The sequence below is a fragment of the Panthera uncia genome, chromosome B1, assembly GCF_023721935.1.
Source record: "Panthera uncia isolate 11264 chromosome B1, Puncia_PCG_1.0, whole genome shotgun sequence".
In the NCBI taxonomy this organism is placed as follows: domain Eukaryota; kingdom Metazoa; phylum Chordata; class Mammalia; order Carnivora; family Felidae; genus Panthera; species Panthera uncia.
The window spans coordinates 141,182,102-141,194,845 of record NC_064811.1 but is presented as its reverse complement, the minus strand read 5'-3'; positions in this window follow the sequence as shown (position 1 = coordinate 141,194,845).

Below are 12,744 nucleotides of genomic sequence, written 5' to 3'. Positions count from 1 at the left end.
AGAGATGGAAGACTGTTAACCACGCAAATCAGAGTGGAAAAAAAAAAAGGTAGCAATACTTCTATCAGACAAAAGTAGGCATTAAAACAAAGACTATAACATAAGACAATGAAAAGCACTGCATTATGATAAAGGGATCAATCCCTTAAGAGGATATAACAACTATAATATTTATGCACTCAACATGAGAACTAAATACATAAAGCAAATATTAATGGACATAAAGGGAGAAATTGGCAGTACTGCAGTAATAGTAGGGGACATAAACACCTCACTTACGTCAACGGATAGATTATCTAGTCAGAAAATCAGTAAGTAAACAGTGTCTTTGAATGACAAATTGTTTGCCAATTCAAATGGGAAAAATTGGTGAAGGGGAGTCGGAGATACAGGCTTCCAGTTATTTATTCCAGTTATTGAATAAATCATAGGAATAAATGGCACAGCACAGGAAATATAGTCAATGATATTATAATAGTGTAATATAGTTTGACACACGGTAGCTACATGTATGGTGAGGGTAGTATAACATATACAGTTGCTGAATCACTGTGTTGTACACCTAAAACTATTTTAATATTGGGTGTCAACTATACACAGATTTTTTAAAAAACACTAATTCAAAATGATATATACTCATTGCAGCATTAATTACAATAGCCAAGATAGAGAAACAACCTAAGTACATATCTTTGGATAAACGAACAAAGATGTGGATATATAAACAATGGAATGCTCTTCAGCCATAAAAATGAAACCTTTCTACCTGTGACAACATGCGTGAACCTTAATGGTATTATGTTAAGTAAAATAAGTAAAACAAAGACAAATACATTATGATTATACTGATATGTGGAATCTAAAAGTCAAAATCTCATAGGTACAGAGAACAGATTGATGATTATCAGAGGGCAAGAGGGTTGAGGCACGTAAAATTGGTGAAGGGGTTCAATCGTATGCTGACAAACGGTAACTAGACTTATTATGGTAGTCACTTTGTAGTGTATACAAAAATCACATTTTTATGTTGTACAACTGAAACTAATATAATGTTGCATACAAATTTTACCTTAATAAAAATATCTTTAAAGCATTTAATATCTATGTATTATAAGGATTGTGCTCTCTTGGTATCTGAAAATATAATGCGATATAATAAACATATTACAAACCATAATAAACATCCTTCTATACATATAAAAACTGCATTTTAAATATGCATTGGTGTAATGTACAAATTTGCTTTGTCACCTGGGCCAAGTTTGACCGTAGAGAATAATGCCAACCTCAATTTGTAGCGGTAACATTGGCCTCATGGGGACTGGGTTTTAATAAGTAAGCTAAGGCAATGCAATATGCATATTGCATTAGTGTGGGGGGAAAGGGCTGTGCTAAATAAATAAAATTTATGTAACATATTCAGTGAATTTTTGAAAAATAAAGTATTAGCAATGAAAAATACAACAGCTATGACTACTCATTTTATTTAATTTTACTCATTAATGTATCCTTTCTGTCTGATTAAGGGTCCATTAAGTAAAAATAAATCTTCCTGAGATCTGTGGGTTTCTATCCTCTTTTCATTAAACTCTAGTTGGCAGGGCAAAGAGAAAGATGAGAGTCTTGAAAGCAGAAGAGAATTGTTCTGTCTGAGGATGCATTTGCATCCACCTTGGGATAGAATCCAGTTAATGTTAACTTATTTCCATTTCAGTAAATCCAAACAAAATCCAGGCCAATGCCCCAATTTGGGCAGCAAAAATTGTAAAATATTGGAAGTCTTCAGCCAGCTGAAGGGACTCACTCCCTGTATACTAAAATATTAATATACTAATAATTACAAAACCGCTAAAATGAAGATTTTTTTTATTAGACTGTAATGCCACAATGTGTAGTGGGCATGAACAATGCATAAGAATATTAACTAATTAAGGTCTGCCCTAAGAAACTGGTTGCCCATAACAAATGCATATTTCAAAACAACGGTGGAAGGAAAGACACTTAGAGTTCTCCAGATAAACTCTATAAGAATAAATCCAATTAAATTATTTCATAGAAAAAAAATGGGCACTGAAGAATCTCAATTGCAAAACCCCAGCTGGTAATATCAACACAAATTACCACTTATTGTATTCACATATTATCATTTATCTCAGAACCATCAAGTAGTCAACCAAGGAGTTGTCTAGCAATCATCCAAGGGAGTTAGGAAGCAGCTTTGTTAAAAGTTTAAAACGTTACAAATAGGAATAGGCTAAAGTATAATGTACTATATAAGATGATTAAATATTTACAGGATATGTATGTATAACTATGTATATATTAGTTTGTCCTTAGAGTATTTGGTTATTTCTACCAGAATCTCACCTCATTATTGCAAAATCATCTCAGTAATAGTCACAAAATTAGGTGAATTGTAATAATGACAAGAAAAAAAGGCAGATAGTGAAAACGTCGTGAAAACCCAAAATAGGAAACACTTCAGTTTCCTCTTTTTCATCAGAGAACATTTAACCTTCAACAAGAATTTGGGTGGTGATTTTGCCACAACCTTCCTAGGTACAGCCCTAACAATTAAAGGCAACAACTTCATCCCCTGACTCACTTTGACATGTGTGGAAATTAGGTATTTTGAAGACCTGACTAAAAAACAAGTAATACAGTTTAAAAAAATGTTGCTAAAATTTTTCACTTTTTTTTTTGAGCACTTAATTGATCTGGAAACCTCTAATATAGCATCCTTTTAAATATCTACTCAATTGCAGTACCAGGACAAGCTGTACTGTGTCCTTGAACATAAGCTATACCAGCCCACTCACTGCTGCTATATACTTATTTATTAATCCCTCAAGTGACATATTTACTAAGACTTAGCTGATAGGAACATCACTGTCTTTTCTTAAAAAGCTGTCCACCTATGAAAAAACCTCTCCATCAAACCTTACTTTAATCTCTATAGTTAAGAGCTTGCTTATAGTTAATGGCTTGCTTCCCTCTCTTTTTCCCCCTTTCCCTATGTTCATCTGCTTTGTTTATTAAATTCCACAAATTCCAATTTGTTTATTAAATTCCAATTCCAATTTAATTCCATTAAATTCCACAAGAGAAATATGTCTTTCTCTGACTGACATATTTAACCTAGCATAATACACTCTAGCTCTATCTACAATGTTGCAAATGAAAAGATTTCATTCTTTTTGATGGCTGAGTAATACTCCATTCTATATATTATACAGCTCTTCTTCTTTATCCATTCATCAGTTGATGGGCATTTGGGCCCTTTCCATAATTTGGCTGCTATTGGTAATGCTTCTATCAATGTTGGGATGTATATTCCCCTTTAATTATTTTTGTATCCGTTGAGTCAGAACCTAGAAGTGCAATTGCTGTATTGTAGGGTAGTTCTTTTTTAACTTTTGGAGGAAACTCCATAAGTTATATGGAGGCTATACCAGTTTTACAGAGTGGCTATACCAGTTTGCATTCCCACCAACAGTGCAAGGGTGTTATTCTTTCTTCACATCTTCTCCAACATCTATTCTTTCCTGTGTTGTTAATTTTAGCCATTCTGACAGGTGTGAGGTGGTATCCCTACCTAGTTTTGATTTGTATTTCACTGATGATGAGTGATGTTGAGCATTTTTCCATGTGTCGGTTGGCCATCTTGATGACTTCCTTGGAAAAATGTCTTTTCGTGTCTTCCACCCATTCCTTAACTGGATGATTTGGGTTTTGGGTTTTGAGTTTGAGAAGTTCTTTGTAGATTTTGGATACTATTCCTTTATCAGATATGTCATTTCCAAATATCTTCTTCCATTCCATAGGCTGCCTTTTAGTTTCTTGATTGTTTCCTTTGCTGTGCAGAAGTTTTTATCTTGATGAAGTCCCGATGGTTCATTTTTGCTTTTGTTTTCCTTGCCTCTGGATATGTGTCTAATAAGAAGTTTCTATGACCAAGATCAACTGTTTTGCTGCCTGTGTTCTTCTCTGGGATTTTGGTGGTTTCCTGTCTTACATTTAGATCTTTCATCCATTTTGAATTTATTTTTGTGTATGGTATAAGAAAGTGGTAGAGTTTCATTCTTCTGCATGTAGCTGTCCAGTGTTCCCAACATCATTTGTTGAAAAGACTGTATTTTTTACATTTGGTATTGTTTCCTGTTTTGTTGAAGATTAGTTGACCATATATTTATGAGTTAATTTCTGGGTTTCCTATTCTATTCCATTGATCTATGTGTCTGTTTTTGTGTCAGAAACATACTGTCTTGATCATTACAGCTTTACAATACAGCCTGAAGTCTGGAATTGTGATGCCTCTAGCTTTTTCTTTTTCAAGGTTGCTTTGGCTATTTGGATCTTTTCTGGTCCCATACAAATGTTAAGATTGTTTGTTCTAGCTCTGTGAGAAATACTGGTGGTATTTTGATAGGGATTGCATTAAATGGGTAGATTGCTTTGGGTAGTGTGGACATTTTCACACTATTTGTTCTTCCAATCAATGAGTATGGAATGTTTTTCCATTAATTTGTGTCATCTTTAATTTCTTTCTTAAGTGTTTTATAGTTTTCAGAGTACAGATCTTTTACCTCTTTGGTTAACTTCATTCCTAGGGAATTAAGTTATGGGCTTTAATGCAATTGTAAATGGGATTTATTCCTTTATTTCTCTCTCTACTGCTTCATTGTTGGTGTATGGAAATGAAACAGATTTCTGTACATTGATCTTATATCCTGTGACTTTGCTAAATTCATGTATCAGTTCTAGCAATTTTTTGGTGGAATATTTCAGGTTTTCTGCATATTGTGAAAGTTTTACTTCCCCCTTGCAGATTTAGATGCCTTTTATTTCTTTTGTTATCTGATTGCTGAGGATAAGACTTCCAGTACTGTGTTAAATAACAATGGTGAGAGTGGACATCCTGTTTTGTTCCTGACCATAAAGGAAAGCCTCTCAGCTTTTCCCCATTGAGGATAATGTGAGCTGTGGGTGTTTTGTATATGCCCTTAGTGATGTTGAGGTATGTTTCATTTCTCCCTAATTTGTTCAGGGTTTTGTAAAGAATGGATGCTGTATTTTACCAAATGCCTTTTCTGCATCTACTGAGAGAATCACATAGTTCTTTCCTTTCTTTTATTAATAGGATGTATCATATTGATTAATTTGTAAATGTTGAACCACCCTTTCAGCCCAGGAATAAATCCCACTTGATTGTTGTGAATAATTCTTTTAATGTACTGTTGGATTCGATTTGCTAATGTATTGTGGAGAATTTTTGTATCCATGTTCATCAGAGATATTGGCCTGTAGTTCTGGGTCTTTGTTTGGTTTTGGAATCAACATAATGCTGGCCTTATAGAATGAGTTTGGAAGGTTTCCTTCCATTTCTATTTTTTGGAACAATTTGAGAAGAATAGCTATTAACTTTTCCTTAAATGTCTGATAGAATTCCCCTGGAAGCCATCTGTCCCTGGACTTTTTTTGTTGGGATATTTTTGATTACTGGTTCAATTTCTTGCTGGTTATCAGTCTGTTCAAGTTTTTTATTTAGTCCTGTTTTAATTTAATTTTGGTAGTTTGTATGTCTCTAGGAATTTATCCATTTCTTCCAGATTGCCAAATTTGTTGGCATTTTCCCATAATATTCTAATTGTTTTATTTCTGTGGTGTTGGTTGTTATCTCTCCTCTTTCATTTGTGATTTTATTTATTTGGGTCCTTTCTCTTTTCTTTTTGAGAAGTCTAGGTAGGTTTTTATGAATTTTATTAATTTTTCAAAGAACCAGCTCTTAGTTTTGTTGATCTATTCCACTGGTTTTTGTTTGTTTGTTTGTCTATATCATCTACTTCTCTAACCTTTATTATTTCCCTTCTTCTGCTGGATTTAGGCTTATTTGGTGTTCCTTTTCTAGCTCCTTTAGGTTTAAGATTAGGTTATTTTAGACTTTTTTGCTCATTGATTTTCTGCTTAGATGATCTGTCCATTGTTGCAAATGATGTGTTAAGGCCCCTACTATTATTGTATTATTATCAATATCAATGAGTTTATTTATGTTTGTTATTAATTGATTTATATATTTGGGTGCTCTAACTTGAGGGCATAAATTTTATTTATTTATTTATTTATTTATTTATTTATTTATTTATTTTAGAGAAAGAGCACAGACATGGCAGAGGAACAGAGGGGAGTGGGAGAGAGAGAGAGAGAGAGAGAGAGAGAGAGAGAATCTTAAGTAGGCTCTATGCTCAGAGCAGAGCCCAATGCAAGGCTTATTGCACCACCCTTGGATCTTCACATGAGTTGAAATGAAGAGTGGGATGCTCAACTGATTGAGCCACCCAGCTGTTCCAGGGTCATAAATATCTGTAATTCTTAGATCTTCTTGTTATATAGGCCCCCTTACTATGATATAGTATCCTTCTTCATCTTTGGTTACAGTATTTGTTTTAAAATCTAGTTTGTCTAATATGAGTATGGCTCTTCTGTTTTGTTTTGTTTTGTGTTGTGTTGGTTTTTTTTGATGTCCATTAGAACCGATGGGTGGTTTTCCATCCCCTCACTTTTCAATCTTCAGGTGTCCTCAAGTCTAATATGAGTCTCTTATAGGCAGCATATAGACAAGTCTTGTTATTTTAATTGATTCTGATACCCTATGTCTTTTGATCAGAGCATTAAGTCCATTTACATGCAGAGTGATTATTGATAGAGATAAATTTAGTGCCACTGTAAAGTTGGTGTTTCTGGGATTTTGTTTGCTCCTTTATAATCTTTGTTGCTTTAAGTCTTTCTTTCCCAAAAAGGAATCCCTGTAATATTTCTTTCAGGCTGGTTTAGTGGTCACAAACTCCTTAAGTTTTTGTTTATCTGGAAAAATCTTGATCTTTCCTTCTATTCTGAATAACAGCCTTGCTATTTAAAGTATTATTGTCTGCATATTTCTCCCATTCAGTGCATTGAACATATAATGTCACTGCTTTCTGGCCTGCCAGATTTCTGTGGAGAGATCTGCTACTAACCTGATTTGTCTTCCCTTGTAAGTTAGAGTTTTCTTTTCCTTTGCTGCTCTCAAGATTCTTTCCTTATGCCTATATTTTGCAAGTTTTGCTATGATATGTCTTGGTGTTGGCCAGCTTTTGTTGATTTTGATGCTAGTTCTCTGTGCCTCCTGGACTTGTATGTCTGTTTCTTTCCCCAGCTTAGGGAAATTTTTAGCTATAATTTGCTGAAATAAACATTCTGCCTTTTTTCCTGCTCTCCTTCTTCTGGGACTCCTATGAAATGACTGTTATTACACTTTATGGGGTTGCTGAGTTCCCTAAGTCTACATTTGTCATTCAATATTTTTCTTTCCCTTTTATTTCCAGTTTCATTATTTTCCATATTTTTGACTTCTATATCACTTATTTCTTCCGCTCCTGCCTCCATTGTGTGATCATTATATCCAGTCAGTTTTGCATCTTAGTTATAACATTTTTCATTCTGGCCTGACTAGTTTCTAGGTCTTTTATCTCTGTGTTAAGGGCCTCTCTGGTTTCTTCTATGCTTTTATCAAGCCCAGCTAATATCTTTATAATCATTATAATCTTTATAATCATTGTTTTAAATTCTGGTTCAGGCATGCTACTTAAATCTATTTTAATTAGTTCCCTGGCCATGGCCTCTCTTTGTTCTTTCTTTTGAAATGAATTCCTCTGTGGCATTTTGCTCAGGTCTCTGTCTTTTGTGTGTTAGGAAAGTCTGTGCTTGGTCCTATTTCCATAAGAGTTGAAGCTTTGCAGCACTCTATGATCAGTACACCTGGTGCAGGAAGCAGGTGTTTGTGCTGGTCTTCTGCGAGAGGGGCCTGCTGCTGCTCTGGCTCTCAATCATACCTGCCCTATTAAAAAAGACATCTGCAGAGTGCAGGGAGGCATGGCTTTGTTTAAGCAGCTCAGGCCTTCACTCTGTGTGCTGTACTGCTCACTGAAGTCAGTCCCTCCTGATGGGAGGGATGAGAAATGGCACTGGCTCACTCTCCTCTCCAGTGAGGGGAGTTGGGCCTGCCAATGTTCAGGAAGCCCTCACAGAAGAGCAAATAATGTACCCTCTTATGTTCCAGGCATCCTTCAGATCCTTGCCTTCACCCTGTCTGGGTCCTAGTTTTCTTCCCACTTGGTGATACAGTGCTCCTATATTTTATCTCAGGCATGCAGCTGGGTTTAAAAGCTCCAGATATTAGGGACCCAGCATGGCACCAGACCCACATTGATCCTCTCAGAGAGGGTCTTATTGAGCTGTGGCTGATACAGGTTTGTCCCAGAAAATTAGTCACACAACCATGCAGGTTCTTGGATTTTATGGTAAAGTGTAGCAAAAACCCAACATCCTGTTTAGCTACCCTCAGTAGGCATCTCTGCTCCTGTGCTAATGAATGGAGCAGCTCAAGAGCAAGCATCTCTTTTGTCCCCTGAGAGGCAGTGCCCCCTCTCCAAAATGCACTCCAAGAAGGGGAATGGTCTATCCCAGCTCAACCCAGGGAATCCTCAGAGCACACTGTTTGCTCCTTGGCCTCCTGCCCTCCTTCTCCACAGGAGCACTTCTATGCACACCACACTTGACCCTGGCAATGTCATGGACTTCTCAAACTTCAGGCTTTCAGCTGCACTGTTTGTAAAAACTTGTGATAATCATCACCTCTCATTTTCCCAGTCAATGGTTGTGGGAGGTATTTTTCTTGTCCAGGCCCCTGCACCCCTGCGGCATACTGCTTTCTCTCCTTCTCTCTCTCTCTCTTTCTCTCTCTCTCTCTCTCTCTCTCTCTCTCTCTCTCCCCCCTTCTCTTTCCTGCTCTGCCCCTGTAATCAGGGGTCTCTCCCCTTTGGAGTACCCATGATTCTTTTCTCCCCCAAATCATGTCTCCACACTTCCTACATTCCACAATGTGGTATCTTTTCTGTAGTTGTGCAGTTTGTTCTCAGTCTTCAGATCAGTTTCCTGGGTGTTCAGAATGATTTGATCATTATCTAGATGCCTTTCAGGGATGAGGCAAACATAAGGTCCTCCTACTATTCTTCGATCTTCACTTATGTTTTCTTATTTTTGTGTTTTAAGGATTCTACTTATATTTTTGACACCAGTCCTTTATCAGACATTTCATTTGCAAATATTTTCTCCTAGTCTTTGGCTTGTCTTCTAATTCTGTCAATATTGTCCTTCACAGAGAAGTTTTAATTTTAGTAAAGTCTGGGTTATCATATTATTTTTTCATGGATTGTATCTTTGGTATTGTATCTAAAAAGACATTATCATATCCAAGATCATCTAGTTTTCTCCTGTTATCTTTTATGAGTTTTATAGTTTTACATTTTACATTTAGGTCTATAATCCATTTTAATTTTTACAAAGGGTGGAGGTCTCTTGTCTACATTGTTTTTGCATGTGGATGTTCAGTTTTTCTAGCACCATTTGTTAAAGAGACTAACTTTGCTCCATTTTATTGCCTTTGCTTTTTTTGTCAAAGATCAGTTGACTATATTCATGAAGGTCTATTTCCAAGCTCTTTATTCTGTTTCATTGATCTATTTGTCTATTCTTTCACCACTATCACACTGTCTTGATCAGTGTAGCTTTATAGTAAGTCTTAAAGTCAAATAGCATCAATCTTTCAAACTTGTTCTTCTCCTTTACTATTTTGTTGTGTATTACAGGTCTTTTGTCTCTTTATATAAACATTGTATTTACTTTGTCAATATCTATAATATTAGTTTTTAAAAACATTCTTCTATATGGTATACAAACAGCAGATTTTAGTTTTCATGGAAAAGTCAGCAAATTCAGAACACTATTCTATTAAAAAAACTTGACTAATCTTGAAGTTTTATAATTCCTATAAATATTTTATCTCAAAATCACCATCAAACATCTATGTGGTAAAAATATTTACACTGTCATTCCTTCTGTCATTACCAATTATTATTTTTATAACTGTATTTTTGTTTTATATGTTCTGGTTCTGTATAATTATCTGAATCTGTGACTTTATGATCTCTGGATATACACTTTTAAAAAAATTTTTTTTTAGCATTTATTTATTGTTGAGAGAGATAGACAGAGCATGAGCAGGAGAGGGGCAGAGAGAGAGGGAGACACAGAATCCAAAGCAGGCTTCAGGCTCCGAGCTGTCAGCACAGAGTCTGATGAGGGATTTGAACTCATGAACTGCAAGATCATGACCCGAGCCGAAGTCAGACGCTCAACTGACTGAGCCACCCAGGCGCCCCCCCCCTGGATATACACTTTTATTCAGTGTGTGTGTATATACACACCTACACACAGAGACACACAGACACACTTTTATATGATTTATCTAAATTCTTCCAAATAGGTCCTAATTTTATGGTCTTTTTGTTTTCAAATCAACTATACTTTTAATGTCTTCTGGTAAAAGAATGTGACAACGAATACATTTAATTTGTTTTGATGTTGATTGCTGCTTATCATTTCAGCCATTTTTGTTTCTACCAGAACTCATTTTTCCCAATTGTATGTTTGGTTTTTTTAGGATACTAATAAGGTTTCTAAACATCGATTATTCACTTTAAACTTTAAAAAGTAATGGGTTAAGTATAACATGACACAGAATTTTAAATGAACTGAATAGCATCAAAAATGTTTATCTTTAGATTTTGATCCTTAATTTTACTTGCTGTGTGAGCCATGGTGACCTTATAACACTTTTAATTAATCTCTCAAAGCACAATAAACAGAGTTGGTTTAACTGTAAAAAATAAAGAAAGTAACATATTTCCAAAAATCTAGGTAACATATCCTTATATTTTACCAATTTACTTTCACCCTATATTTCATAAGGTCTGAAAACAGCTCCTCCTGGGTGTAGAAGTGCAGGTCTGACATTTTTTTCACCTGCTCTAATTTTCACGATGACTTTCCATTTTTCATTTCTTTACAGTGAGCATCATAAGCCAGGTGCCCCTTTTGCAAATATTGAGTCAAAACTAGATGAGCAAAAGTCATAAATTCATTTTAACAAGGTACATATTTACTGTATCATGGCATAATCACTGGAAACAAAATCATGAATCAGCAGCTACTGACAACCCTTTTTCATTATAGAATTCACACTTTCCTCAGAACACTTTGAGTCTCTAACTGGCAAATGATCTTCTGATATATAAAAAATGAATGATGCTTCGGGTTAAAATGAATGCTAAACTTTAGTAGCATTCAATGTCTCTTTTCTTCCTCCCTCCCTCCCTTCCCTTCATTTCCTTTCCCTTCCCTTCCCTTCCTTTCCCTTCCCTTCCCTTCTCTCTCTTCCCTCCCTCATTCCCTTCCTTCCTTCTTTCTTGCCTTCCTTCCTTTCTATATTTATCTTTATATTTGTTTGTGTGATTCTTGATTTAACACAGGGATCACAGACTCAAATGCCCACAGGGGCCAGTGGTAAGGTCAGTGGCTGAAACAGTCTGGAGAGATGCGTAGGATAATTGCCAGGAGGGAGGGACAGAAAAATGTGAGCCCTGTATTATGGGGGCAGCTGGCACTCAGCACAAGTTGTTCACTGCCATGGGGGGGGGGGGGAAAGCAGGACCAGAGTCACCAGGTCTTTGGCTTTTTCAGGAGATCACATAACTTCAGATTTTTATTTAAACTGTCCAGGGGCGCCTGAATGGCTCAGTCGGTTGAGCGTCCGACTTCGGCTCAGATCATGATCTCACAGTCCGTGAGTTCGAGCCCCGCGTCGGGCTCTGTGTTGACAGCTCAGAGCCTGGAGCCTGTTTCAGATTCTGTGTCTCCCTCTCTCTCTGCCCCTCCCCCACTTGCACTCTGTCTCTCTCTGTCTCAAAAATAAATAAACATTAAAAAAAAATAAAAAATAAATAAACTGTCCTAACTTTGGTGAGACTCTGACAGTGACAGTGACAGAAGGAGGCTGACTTCTCATCAATTTCACACAGGTATTTGCTGTAGTCCTCAAGCTGAACAGGAGGCAACACCAGGCAATGAATGGCGTCCTCCTTCTGCAGAGCAGTGCAGTACTCTCCACCACCTTTTCACCATCCTTGGTCCAGTGCATCTTGGTCCAGGACCAGCATAGCTCACGGGTCAGCACCACAACACACAAGGCACACAGCTGCCCCATACACCTTGCCACTGGGGTACACAATCCAAGAGGAGACTTCTGTGATGGCAACAATGAAGTAGGAACACTCATCTCCAGTGACACACTGAACTCTCCTTGTCTGGGGACTGGGTGGCAGGCAGCACCAGGTGGTGATGGAGCCCTTCCTTCTCCAGTACCACAAAGTGACTCTCCTCTACCTCCTGCCTGTCATTGTACCCGCACACAGGCTCCTCATCCTGTTCCACCTCATAGGACAAAATGCAATGTCTGAGAGAGAGAGAGAGAGAGAGAGAGAGAGAGGGAGGGAGATGAGTGGGGGAGGGGCAGAAAGAGAAGGAGAGAATCTTAAGCAGGCTTCGTGTTCAGTGAGGAGCCCTATCTGGGCTGATCCCATGATCCTGGAATTAAGTGGGATGCTTAACTAACTGAGCCACCCAGGTGCCTCATAATGGCTTATTTCTATTTAGATAAAAATATAAATCAGTGATCTAATATTTTCTCCTGTACTTCAATGTACCTTTTCTGCATGCGCTCCAAAGTGTGTTTACCCAGTTTCATAGGTGATATAATATCCTCTGATATTTATATCCCAGCACTCAAAATACACACATACACACTCTCAC